The sequence below is a fragment of the Thalassophryne amazonica genome, chromosome 21 (genome assembly GCF_902500255.1).
Source record: "Thalassophryne amazonica chromosome 21, fThaAma1.1, whole genome shotgun sequence".
Lineage (NCBI taxonomy): Eukaryota > Metazoa > Chordata > Actinopteri > Batrachoidiformes > Batrachoididae > Thalassophryne > Thalassophryne amazonica.
Genome location: NC_047123.1, coordinates 16,608,607 through 16,622,266, shown reverse-complemented (window position 1 = coordinate 16,622,266; position 13,660 = coordinate 16,608,607). Strand labels below are relative to the sequence as shown.

Here is a 13,660-nt window from a genome sequence, read left to right as displayed (position 1 = left end):
CTTTTTAAAACCATACGATATATATACTCGTATGTGTGTACACACACATACACACAAAATGTGTCTGAAAAGGTATAATGAAAAGAAAGTGTTAGATCCTGGGTTTTTTTGGTCTGTACTGGATCAAAGAGACTCTGTTATTACAAAAAGTACAATTTATTAATTTCATGTGAAGTTAATCATACCAGGTCTGGGGTTCTCACCGTCCCAAGGTCACGCAAGAACTCGTTCAGGAAAGAGACCCCGAACAAAGTCTACAGTAAGGTTTTTATAGACATCCATTGACATCACTGATAAAGAAGTGGTCCTTCCCGTGTGTGTGTTTACGTGATTAAAAAAATTCCATGTCATGTTTAGACCATGTGGCTAATTGGGTCAACCTTGAAAAAATGTTAAAACAGGGCCTTGTGTTAGTGGAACCACTGGCTGCTGTTACATCTTTTCACATGAGACCAACACAATGAAAGACAGTAGCTTTTACAAGACATACTTTTGGTGCAGACAAATATGTTAACAAGAGTACAGTAACTTTCTGTGCAGATATCAGGAACATATTGACCCAGGGCAAACTTGCTGACCATCATCACACTTAACCTCACATAACCCCCAGCAGAAATGCAGCAGTATATTAACATGAGTTTAGAGAGTTTGAAATTGATAATATTAGATAAGTACTTCTATGGTATTTATTAACAAAAGTAATGAACAATTAAAAAAACACTTGAAATCTTTATTTTATTGTAGGCTCTTACTGCTTTCCCAATAAGGCCCAAAGGTGAAGACTGGATTCTTTGGTACAAGATCTAAGCTTCTGTGAAGGATCCTCAGGTTCTGCACAATTTCTCCAATCACAACCACAAGAATGGTGCTTCATGGTGACTTCTTTCACTAGTACCTTGTACAATCACTCACTTTTTGATAACTACCTTCTCTAAACAGATGGTACCCTTATAATATGCAAGACATATTCAGTAACTTGGAACTGTTCCAGTATCCATCCTCTGACTTGTAGAAAAACACAACTGGCTATAAAACTAATGACTTGATTGCGTTAAATACTTAAAGTTGTCCTTTGTATGCACACCATTGTTTTGGCTTTTATATTTGTATTCATTTATTTGTTTTCATTTTGTAGAAATTACTTTTCACTGTCAGTTTAAAGAGTATTATGTTTGAAATTTGAAAGAAGCCTGTTTTATATTATTATTATTCATATTTAATGTAATAAAAACTTCAAATGTGCAAACGCTCAAAGGTGCACAGATATTTTCAAAGCACTTAAACAAACAGGTTCCCATTTTATTGATTTCACAAGTCAAAAGCTTACAAAATTTGTTCAAGCAGTTGTATTTTTTGAAAAAAAAAAACAAAAAAACAAAAACTCAAACTGTTACAAATTTGCTTTTGGAATAAAACTCAGACTGTCTCATATTTATTTTCAGACTGCAAGGAATTGTTTTTTATAACATATAGCATTTATACCAGTTTCCCTGTCAGGATCCAAACTTCTCAATCGCCCCTCATATGATAGTGCAGCAGATAACAGAATATTTACAGAGCCCAGCTGTTTGGGTTATATTTACTTACTCCATCACTATTGCATCATCATGGTCATCATTTGAGTGAAGGAGTCTTTATTTTTTTTCCTCTGATGCAGTAATGTTATTATTGATGAAAATCTATATTTATTATAAAAATTTAATATAATCATTAAAAAAGGACTGCATTTAAGATTACTTTATATACCGCCCTCACCTCTGAACCTCTCCTGTAGACCCAAGTGAGACTCCAACGGTGTGTGTGTGTTTTGTGCCCCCCGCCCCCCAAAAAACAGCAGACTCTATGTCTGTTGCAATTGATTAAACCTCAAACGCCTCCACCCCTCCCAAAAAAACAAGTGTGAAGGCCGTCGAAAGGAAATCCTAGTGTGTGTGTGTGTGTGTGTGTGTGTGTGTGCGTGTTTTGCATTAAGTCCATGTTTTCGAAAGGAAGTCCTAACTCCTCCCCTAGACGCTGAGTTTAAAGAGTTGCTTTATGACGCGACCATAAAGTTTTTGTCTTTACCTCAGTGCAACAGCCAGGACAACGGCGAGACTCATTTTAAGGATGCACTACATAGCCGAGGCTCCCGTAAACATCACAGCTGTGTTTAATGAATGGGGAGCTCCAACCACACCCGACTAGAGCATGGGGCCTCTTTTGAAAAAACGGTGAATAATTCCTGGACGCACTGTAAAATGTATAAATTTGAGGCAGACTTGGATCACCAGCAACATTTACTCAACTGTTCTCTACTCAGGCACATCATGAAAATCCATCCACCATTTTTTGGAGATATCATTCCTTCTTGCAGACAGACAATATTATTTCATAACTTTCGCCCCTCTGCCACTTTAAGCTCCAATGGTGCATACGATGTACAGTAGCGTTCCTGTTACTGTGAATAATCTACATTTCCATATATATTGTCCACTGGATTTACCCTTTGAACCGTCTGACATGAGGGAAGCTGTAAAGAGAAGAGTTGTAATATAAGGTTAGCATTTGTTATCAGTAGCGTTGGACTTATCAATGGCTCAAGGCAGAACTATCATATTACAAAGTAAGTCACTGCAGCAGAAATTATACCTGGAGGTTAATCAACAACGGCCTTAAGATGGAGAAACTTGTTTTCTGTCTTGGTTTGGGCTCCGTTCTTGTCTGGAAAGACCAAAAAAAAAAAAAACAAAAAAAAAAAAAACAAAGAGTGTGCTTTTTGGGGAAATGACTGTAGAAACACATGACTAGGTGTTAAAGAACAGTGTCTTGCAAAGTCAACCATCCAAAATGTTCATGCATGTAGTATTAAATTACAGCTTCAGTGTCACTCACACGACAATAAACTATTTAAAAGCAATACCACATGTAGTTTTAATACAATGTCTGTCTGCTTACAAACCATTTGACTTTGGTTAATGGTTTGGTTAACTAACATTTGCATAATATCCAGATTCCACCCGGGTTAACGACTGTGACCTGGGGAAAAAGTAGTTATCAAGATCTATTCTTTGTCTTTTAGAGCAACTAAAGTGTAAGAATTGTTCAGTTGAAAATACAAGCACCAAATTTGGTATAATAACTCCTGAGAAGTCCTTAAAAAAAGGATTTAGCCACATGAATTTTTATTTATTTTTTTTTTTGCTGGGGTGGGGGTACAATGTTGAAGTCATGCTGACAGCTTTCCTGGTGAGGCAGGTGGTGTAGATATCTGCAGGGGATGGGGGTGGAGCATCAATGATCCTGTTGGCTGACTTCAGTATTCGCTTCAAGCTCTTTCTGTTGTGCTTCTGATGGTCCGCTGCTAGAAGGTGAACATGATGGGTGAAGGAAGTAGAGACGTTGCTGATCCATCTTCACCAGTGTTATGGTGTTGGTTGTCCAAGGAGAAGTGATGTGTACACACAGGAATTCTATACCATGGACCCTCTCTACAGCCAGGCTGTTGATCAGTGGCGGTGCCAGGAACTTTTTGTTGGGGGGGCTGAGGGGGAGCTGGGGTAAAAGTTGGAGGGGCTCCACAAACTGTCGTCGAAATGAACAATATATATGAACAATATATAGTAAACTGCTTCATAAATACTCCTCTAAAGTGTGGTATCAATGCACACACACACATAGAATGATTGCAAGTTCAGTAAACTTGCACATAGGTATACAAACTGAATTCATTGAAATGGTGCTCAAGACAATGCATGGAATCAACCTTACACAAATCAACTATATCAAAGATTTATTGCCAATTTAACACCAAGGTTATAGCCATTCAATAAAAGTAAGTAAAAGATACAGCCCGAGAAACTTAGTAGTAAACAATATACAAAAAACTGATTCTTTATGAAGTTTGTATACAATCTAGCCCAAGTTACATGTAAGGCAAACAGCCAAAGAACACATTACTTCAAAACTATGCGCCTGTTCTGGTGGTTGGTAGCAAATATTGAGACATTCTCAGAGCAAAACTGCAGTTGAGAGCCACAAATATGTCAGTCGCTATTCACATTATTGGCAGAATTATTGGGGGGCTGAGGCGAGGCTTGGCTCATTATTGGGGGAGCTTAAGCCCCCCCTTGGCGCCGCCACTACCGTTGATGGTCAGAGAATACTACCCCGCCTCTTGTCAAAAGTTTGACGGATGACGTCACAGCCAATCAGAATCAACGTCACTAAGCCCCGCCCCTAACCTCTCCCCTAATCCCGCCCCATGACGTGTCACAGCCAATCAGCGTGAGCCCGCCTCCAGAGTCCCACCCATGCATAATGAGCTCCGTCCATCCATAATTAGTTCATATACAGGTGTCATATCAGCCGAATTTGCATTGAATGCTAGTCTGTGCATGTATGGGCATGTCTGTCCAATAAGCATCGACTGGGGTCACCCCTCCCCAAATGCTGACTTCCTTCCATGAAAACAGGTTTGGATGAAAACCATAATTTGCATTGAGTGGGGTTCACCCCTTCCATGAGTCTCTGACGCTATAATATTATATAGAAAATAAAGATTTATAAAATGTAATTATTTAATTCTTTATAACATGTAATTGTTTAATTCATTAAACAATTGTGTAGTCTGGGAGCCCTGTGGGGATTAACCCTTTAAAAAATGGTTCTGACAGAAACGCTCATTGCAGGTGCTGTGTGTGCGCACACATGCACGTGTGTGCGTCTCCCTTTAAAGGTGGTGCGGTGGAATATCTAGCTTTTCAAATCGCGATGGCCTGACGTGTTTTAACTTCACGCTGCATAGCCGAAATCCCGGTAAATATTACAACGGTCTCTAATGATGGGGCAGCGCCTGAGAAGATAAAATTATACATAAATCATGTAAAACCACCTCTACCGCTCGACCGCCTGGCTGGGGTAGTGAATTTTGAGTCAGGAGGCTGTCTGGGGTATATTTTCGAAGCGTATAAACCAACCCTGAGTTTTTATGTTACCCTCCGGTTTGTTGTTCAAGCCCCAATCCGAAAGTGACTTTGTGCACATATGACTGGAGCATTATGTCCACCGTGGTCGCTGCTTATTTGAGAGGGGATGTTTTAGCGGATCCTCAGACAATCCATGCTGAGAAGAAAAAACATTTTCAGATTACATGGACCGGTTACGCCAGCTCTCTGTATAAAGTGACCTTTGAATAAGTGCAAAACCGTCTGGAGTGAATAAACGTTTTAGATCCGAGTAGCACTGTTTGATCTGAGGGTGTCGCATGCATACAGTACCGGGGTGTGATGATTACAGCTCTGACCTGTCTGGAGCGAATAAACGTTTTAGCTCCCTGTAAGAGGGTAAAGCCCCTTTCACACTGGCGTATTCGTAGAGCTGCTCATTGCAGCATTGTGTTTCATTTAAATACGCCCGAAATACGTGCGTACGCAGCCTTTTTCAGTGTTCATTCATACTTGCAGCTGCGTGTGTTCGTGTTTTAATGTGTGCACACAGTCGCGTGTACCATGCCGCTATTAAACCAGTTCAGTGCTATTTTCTGCCTCTGTGGAAGTGCACTCTGTTCTCTACTGCAGGTGTGGTGCGGCTCAAAAACACTCATTTAACATTATTATTATTATTATTATTATTATTTTAATTTTTTTTTTTTGTCTTGGTGGATCACTTTCATTGCGTCCAGATGCTGCTGAGTCTGGCTGTGGTAAAGGCTGCCCTGAATGAAACGCTGTGACTCGTTAAACTTTTAAACTTCCGGTTGCTCCGATCAGGTCTGCTGATTTGATCAGATCTGATCGATCACGGCGTTTGATGAGCGCACCGACATGCAGCGAGTGCGCTTTTATTTCAAAGAGTCACAGCTCTTTTCGGCTTTGATCAGACTGATCGATCAGGGCGTTTGATGAGCGCACCGACATGCAGCGAGTGCACTTTTATTTTAAAATCACAGGTTCGATCAGACACAGAGAGAGAGAGACAGTGTGAGAGTGAGGGAGAGTGCGCGCGAGAGAGAGAGAGCGACTGACCTGCTGTTTCTGTTGTGTTTCTGGATTTCTGAGTTGAGGTTCAATTCCCTGTTCTGAACACACAGGTGCTGTGGGCTGTGTGATCATGTTCTCATGTTCTCCAGCTGACGCACTCAGTTTTTGGTTGTGTACAGGAGCGCAGTGTTGCACAGACTTACATGCAGTAACGCTGTGCTGCGCAGACCTGCTTCAAACTGTGTCCAGCACTCTACACCGAAGAAAATTAAACATGTTTAATTTCTTCCATCCTACGCGCATAGCCCTCAACATACTGCTGTGCAGGGAGCAAAAACGCGACGTAGACCTGCTAAAAGTGGGCGTAGAGCTGCTCAACTCAGCGTAGACGATACGCCACAATGAGCAGCTCTACGAATACGCCAATGTGAAAGGGGCTTAAGGGACATATATAATCTTCATTTAGCTGGAAAACAGGGTTGAAGCAGTCGCTCTGAGAGATCTCCACACATCCGCGTCAAAATGGGTATTTTCAAAGTTTGGTTATATTTGCGGATGTATACTTGCAAAATGTTAATAATTATCTCTTCCAACTAGAAGTTGAAGCTTCAAGCGTGAGCGAAGTCTGCGGTGAGTATATTTGTAAATTAGTTTTAAATTAGTTTTTACAGCCTGTGTAATAATTATCTTGTTTTTTTGTCTTACCTAATTATTATTTTTATATGTTATGAATTGGTTTATAATCTTTATTACAACCTGTGTAATATATATATATACTGTCTAGCTTAATAATTATTTTATATGTTATTACAGATTATTTAAAAGCGAGTTGTGTAAATAAAATCGGTATGTCTGCTCTGGGTTTAGAGAAATCTACGCGGACATTACAAACCTGTTTCGGACGTGCACCAGCCGGGAGAGGTAATTATCTCAGATTATTTATTTATTTATTTGTGTATGTATTTATTTTTTGCAAATTATCTCAGATTGTTTCTTTATTTATGTATTTATTTGTGTATGTATTTATTTTTTAGCATTTGAGGAGTGCATATAATTCTTTCTCTCTCTCTCTTCACTTTTAGAATTCAAGCCTGAAGAAGAGGTGCTGGCTAAAAATTACCCTCCATTCATAAAAACTTTCTTTCTAATGAAAAGTGAAGTTGTGTAATAATTATTTTATTTTCTATCATACCTAATAATTATTTTACTTTATGGTCAGTGGGAGGTGCTGTGCAGGTCTCCCAAAAGTTCACAGTCTCAAGGATTTATTACTGTGAGAGAAAAAAACGGAGCCACAAAATGTCATCATAAATCCCCCCCCCCCCCCCCCCCCCCCACACCCCCACCCAAAAACCTCTGTGTAGGCAAAGACCTCACACACAAGCACCCACGGGGGGAGGTGTGTGTGCATGTGTGTGTTTTATCAGGTGGCGTCATTTTCTGCCAGGAAACAAATCACTTGCATAAATAAAGCGGCTCCTTATGTTTATCAGTAAACACTCCCACGGCACAAAATGGGCTGAGTTCATAACCTTAAAAAAACTGACCTCAAATGGACTTGTTAAACGATGAATTTAAAACAGGGACCTGCCCTTGGTGGCTTTTTTTAATCTTAACAGCAGGTGCCAGACAACAGCCACCCCCAACATAGGGTTTAAAATCCCCTTCAAACTGGACGCGATTATGAAGTTCTTTTTATGTTTAAAATAATTACGTACATTCTTTTAATACTTACAACTGAGGAATTAAATCAAATAATGTTTAAAATGCTTACATTTATTTTTAATTAATATGTAAAGCAAATTAAAAGAATTGCTTTTATTAATTAATTGTTATTTATTCCAAAAGACTTTGTTTTAAATAATTATATTTATTTCTTTAATTATTCCATAATACAAATCAACCAATAATTAAAATAATTATGTTTATTTCTTTTAATTATTCCAAAAGACGAATTAGCCCATGTTTAAAATAATTACGTTCATTCTTTTAATACTTACAACTGAGGAATTAAATCAATGTTTAAAATACTTACATTTATTTTTAATTAATATGTAAGGCAAATTATTATTTAATTTAACATAATTAAGAAATTAAAAAAACATAAAACACTATTAAAAAATTAAACACTTGTGGGAGGGGCTGGAGCAGGGGGTGGGCCTGGTGGAGAGGGGAAGGGGGTGGTATTTATGATGACATGGGGGGAGGTGGAGGGGGTGTGTGATTTATGATGACATGGGGGAAGGGGGTGAGGAGGAGGTTGATTTATGATGACATTTTGTGGCTCTGTTTTCGCTATACTGTGGAAAGGGTGAAACTAAGGTCTAAGAGGAGCAGTCAGATGTTGGAGTCCTTACTTTCAGGGTAGGGGTCAGGACAATCACAGATGAGCAGGCATTCATAATGGGGTGGTTCATTCTGTATGTTTTCTGGTCATTTAAGGACATGAGAGCCATACATCAGGAAATCAGAAACTGGGACCTGTAACACATAAGTAGACGAGACAGATACAAGATGTGACATCAAATACATTTCATTGAAAGGTTTGCCTCTAACACAGTACATATGGCAAATAATAAAACTTTAAGAAGAACTACGTAGAGTGGGACTACGACAGGGAGACCGGGTACGAGGCATCATGTTTCCTCAGCTTGCTTCAGGAAGTGGAGACAAATTTATAGTATTCAGTTCACATTTTCAAGTGGTTGTAGAAAAGTTACCAAAGTAAAAATCTGATGATGTCCAAAAACAGTACAGCTCTTACCTATCACTGCAACCAACAATGGAGTGGGAGTACATCAGGCTGTCAGGAGCAGTGGCTGGTAAAACATTACGAAAGGGGTCATCAAAGAAACCAACAACACAATAAGAAGAACAATCCTCAGCCAAATCAATTGCACACACACACACAAAAGAGAAGGTGGGGGCAAATCCAATCAGAAGTAGAGTACAACAAACCCAATGCAATTACACCCCCCCCCCCCCCCCCCCCCCAATTTGAATAAAAAGGCAAATAATTCAAATTACATCATCTTCTACTGTATGGCTGTTGGAAACTGGCAGGTTGGATTACTCATGGAAACATGTTTGTGGTGACCATATAAATTATTAATGCTGTGACAAGACATTTGTGTGGAAAAAAGTTTGAATTTACAATAGGTTGCATCTGACTTACAGCCTCCACAGAGTGCAGCCTCCATTTGTGCACCTATTTTGCTCGGTTGAATGATTTACTCACCTCATGTATCAAAAGCAGAACATGTTCCTCTAAAGAATGAAGTGTTCTTGAATTACCTTGTTCTGAAATCGCAGGACATTTGGAACATCTATTTGTTGTGTGGGCCGCTGAAGAGGAGGTACTGCTGGCCCACCTCCACCAGAGGGCGCCCTGCTTGGAGTGCGGGCTCCAAGCACGAGAGGGCGCCAGACCCAGAAGAAGTGACAGCTGTCACTCATCCTCTGCACCAGCTGTCACTCGTTATCATCACTACCATAAAAGCCGGACTGCAACTCCACCTCTCCGCCGAGAAATCGACTACCAGAACCAAGGTAATTTCTCTGCTGACTAATACGCTGTCTAACTTTGTTCTGTGTGCAGTCACATTCCTGTGAAGACCCAGAAGAGGGACAAACAGGAGCTGCACGAGTGTGTGTGATTTGGAGGTGGAGGTGCTCCCTCCTAACGGTATCTGGACTATAGATTACTGAGTGTGCGGACTCACACTCACACATCATATTTCTGCTTTCTGCCAGCAGTACCAGGGTCGACAGTCGAAGACAGAGGCCACCTGGGGACTCGGGACTTGGCGGCTCCGGTGTTCTTCAGGCCGTTGGTGGTGGAGGCCGTGTGGGACGCGGCTTCTCTCTCGTCAGGGGTCTTCTATCTTCGAGCCTGCCCACACTTCACCTGGTGTTTATTGACTGTGAAATTAAGACACGTTTCGTTGTGTAATATCACAACATTAAATTGTTACCTTTTGGCTTACTCATTGTCCGTTCATTTGCGCCCCCTGTTGTGGGTCCGTGCTACGACACCTTCCCAACAGGATTTCTCGGCCATCGTCATGGACTCCGAGGGGCGTCAACTCCAGCTTGAATGGCCAATGGAAGAGCCAGGAGCGCAGGCGTCAGCAGGAGGCGGGTTGAGTGAGCTGCAGCAGATCTTAACCGCCTTCAAGGCCCGGTTAGAATTTGTGACCGAGCAGAGTGTCCTCCTTAATCGGAGGGTGGAGGCTCTCACCGCCAGGGTGGAAGCGCGCGATCAGGGCGCTGCTGCAGCCGCTCCTCTGGCTGGTCCTGGGCCCGTATTAGACGTTCCACTGGTCGTTCAACGAACCCCCCCGACCGTCCCCTGAAGCATACATAAGCCCTCCGGAACCGTACGGGGGCTGTGTCGAGACGTGCGCGGACTTCCTCATGCAGTGTTCGCTCGTCTTTTCACAGCGCTCTGTCATGTACGCATCAGACGCTAGCCGGGTGGCTTATGTTATTAATTTGCTTCGAGGAGAGGCGGGAGCAGAATTCACGGCTCCTAACGTCTTATGCTGGGTTTGTACGGGAATTCAAACAAGTGTTTGATCATCCCAACAGAGGCGAGACCGCTTCGAACGTGCTGCTGTCTATGAGACAAGGGCGTCGTAGCGCAGCCGAGTATGCAGTCGGCTTCCGCATCGCGGCAGCGAGGTCTGGCTGGAATAACGTTGCGTTCCGCGCCGCCTTTCTAAATGGACTGTCCCCGGTCCTCAAGGAGCACCTACTGGCCAAGGAGGAACCGCGGGATATTGACGGGCTGATCGATTTGGTTATACGTTTAGACAACCGTTTAAGCGAGCATCGTCGGGAGCAGGCCGGGAGGCATGACCGGGCACGAGTCGTCCCTCCCCCTTCCGGTTCCGACAAGGTGACGTCGTCCCCACGCTTCACTGCCAGAGAGCTCGTGTGGCTACAGCTCCCCCTGCTGAGGAGGCTAGGGACACGAGTAGGGCCAAATTAAAGTCAAACATCAGACAAAGGAGGCTGGCCCACGGGGAGTGTTTCGTCTGCGGCTCTTGCGAGCACATGCAGGAGGACTGCCCTAAAACGGTCAAACTATAACGCCCGTCCTTAGAAACTGGGCTAAGGGTGGGTCATAACACGCACGCGGGAAAACCCCGCAAATCTGCACGAATCCCAGTAACAATCCTTTGTGGGGATTTAACCCTTCATGCCCCAGCACTGAGACACAGGGTCTGAAGGGAATCTGCTGGACAGCAGATGGGTAAAGGAAGTAGGGCTCCCTCTGGTGGCTCTGCCGGCACCATTGCAGGTGCGAGCACTAGATGGCACCCTGCTTCCATTAATCACACATCAGACACAACCAAAGTCACTGGTTGTGTCTGATGTGTGATGGGAATCACAGGGAGGAGATAGTGTTCCATGTAACACCTTCTACCTCCCGAGTGATTTTGGGCTTTCCATGGATGGTGAAGCACAATCCCCGGATTGATTGGCCGTCTGGGGTTGTGATGCAGTGGAGCGAAACCTGCCACCGGGAGTGCTTAGGATCCTCGGTTCCTCCCGGCACTATGGCTAATGAGGAGGTCAAAGTTCCCCCCAATCTATCGGCGGTGCCAAAGGAGTACCACGATCTTGCTGACGTTTTCAGCAAAGATCTGGCACTCACTCTTCCCCCGCACCAACCGTATGATTGTGCCATCGATTTGGTCCCGGGCGCTGAGTACCCGTCCAGCAGGCTGTACAACCTCTCACGTCCGGAACGCGAATCAATGGAGACCTACATCCGGGACTCCTTAGCTGCCGGGCTGATCCGGAACTCCACCTCCCCGATGGGTGCTGGTTTCTTTTTTGTGGGCAAGAAAGACGGCGGACTCCGTCCATGCATTGATTACAGAGGGCTGAACGAGATCACGGTTCGCAACCGATACCCGTTACCTCTGTTAGATTCAGTGTTCACGCCCCTGCATGGAGCCCAAATTTTCACAAAATTGGATCTTAGAAACGCGTACCACCTGGTTCGGATCCGGAAGGGAGACAAATGGAAGACGGCATTCAACACCCCGTTAGGTCATTTTGAGTACCTGGTCATGCCGTTCGGCCTCACTAACGCCCCTGCGACGTTCCAAGCTTTGGTAAATGACGTCTTGCGGGACTTCCTGCATCGGTTCGTCTTCGTATATCTGGACGATATACTCATCTTTTCCCCGGACCCTGAGACCCATGTCCAGCATGTACGTCAGGTCCTACAGCGGTTGTTGGAGAACCGGCTGTTCGTGAAGGGCGAGAAGTGCGAGTTCCACCGCACTTCTTTGTCCTTCCTGGGGTTCATCATCTCCTCCAACTCCGTCGCCCCTGATCCGGCTAAGGTTGCGGCGGTGAGAGATTGGCCCCAACCAACAAGCCGCAGGAAACTACAGCAGTTCCTAGGCTTTGCAAATTTCTACAGGAGGTTCATTAAAGGTTACAGTCAGGTAGTTAGCCCCCTGACTGCCCTGACCTCCACCAAGGTCCCCTTCGCCTGGTCGGATCGGTGCGAAGCCGCGTTCCAGGAGTTGAAACGCCGGTTCTCGACTGCACCAGTTCTGGTGCAGCCTGATCCTGATCGCCAGTACATAGTAGAGGTGGACGCCTCTGACTCAGGGATAGGAGCCGTGCTGTCCCAGAGCGTGGAGGCTGATAAAGTCCTCCATCCTTGTGCCTTTTATTCCCGCAGGTTGACCCCAGCTGAACGGAACTATGACGTCGGCAATCGGGAACTTCTTGCGGTGAAGGAGGCTCTTGAAGAGTGGAGACACCTGCTTGGAGGGGGCATCGTTGCCCTTCACGGTTTTCACTGACCATCGGAACCTGGAGTACATCCGGACCGCCAAGCGGCTGAACCCCAGGCAAGCCCGCTGGTCTCTGTTCTTCGGGCGCTTTGACTTCCAGATCACGTATCGCCCCGGGACCAAGAACCAAAAACCAGATGCATTGTCCCGGGTACACGAAGAAGAAGCCAAAGCAGGGCTGTCGAACCCCACCGAGACCATCATCCCCGAGTCCACTGTCGTGGCCACCCTCACCTGGGACGTGGAGAAGACCGTCCGGGAGGCCCTGACAAGGAGCCCGGACCCGGGGACTGGCCCCAAGAACAGACTGTACATCCCACCAGAGGCAAGAGCTGCCGTATTGGACTTCTGTCACGGATCCAAGCTCTCCTGTCATCCCGGAGTGCGTAGGACCATGGCAGTAGTCCAGCAGCGCTTCTGGTGGGCGTCCCTGGAAACCGACGTCCGGGACTACGTCCAGGCCTGTACCATCTGCGCCAGGGGCAAGGCAGACCATCGGAGGACAACGGGACTCCTCCAGCCCCTGCCGGTGCCTCATCGCCCCTGGTCTCACATCGGCCTGGACTTCATCACGGGCCTCCCGCCGTCCCAGGGCAACACCGTTATTCTCACGATAGTGGACCGGTTCTCCAAGGCGGCCCACTTCGTGGCCCTCCCGAAGCTCCCGACAGCCCAGGAGACGGCAGACCTTCTGGTCCACCACGTCATGCGGCTGCATGGGATACCATCGGACATTGTATCAGATCGTGGTCCCCAGTTCTCTTCGCAGGTGTGGAAGAGTTTCTGTAAGGAGCTGGGGGCCACCGTGAGTCTCTCGTCCGGGTACCACCCCCAGACCAACGGCCAGGCAGAGCGGGCTAACCAGGAGTTGGAACAGGC

General features: G+C 44.9%; 1 long non-coding RNA gene across 2 annotated transcripts; it reads right to left on the bottom strand.

Annotated features, from left to right (window-relative positions):
- Nucleotides 1-1,435: 1,435 nt before the first annotated feature.
- Nucleotides 1,436-9,403, bottom strand: LOC117503012. 2 transcript variants are annotated; one of them, XR_004558452.1, is made up of 4 exons: nt 8,722-9,403; nt 8,315-8,438; nt 2,629-2,700; nt 1,436-2,509 (listed from the first exon to the last, which is right to left on the bottom strand). It is a non-coding gene; the product is annotated as an uncharacterized LOC117503012 (long non-coding RNA). The 2 variants fall into 2 exon arrangements; XR_004558453.1 differs by lacking the exons at nt 1,436-2,509; nt 2,629-2,700 and adding an exon at nt 3,128-3,561.
- Nucleotides 9,404-13,660: the final 4,257 nt, after the last annotated feature.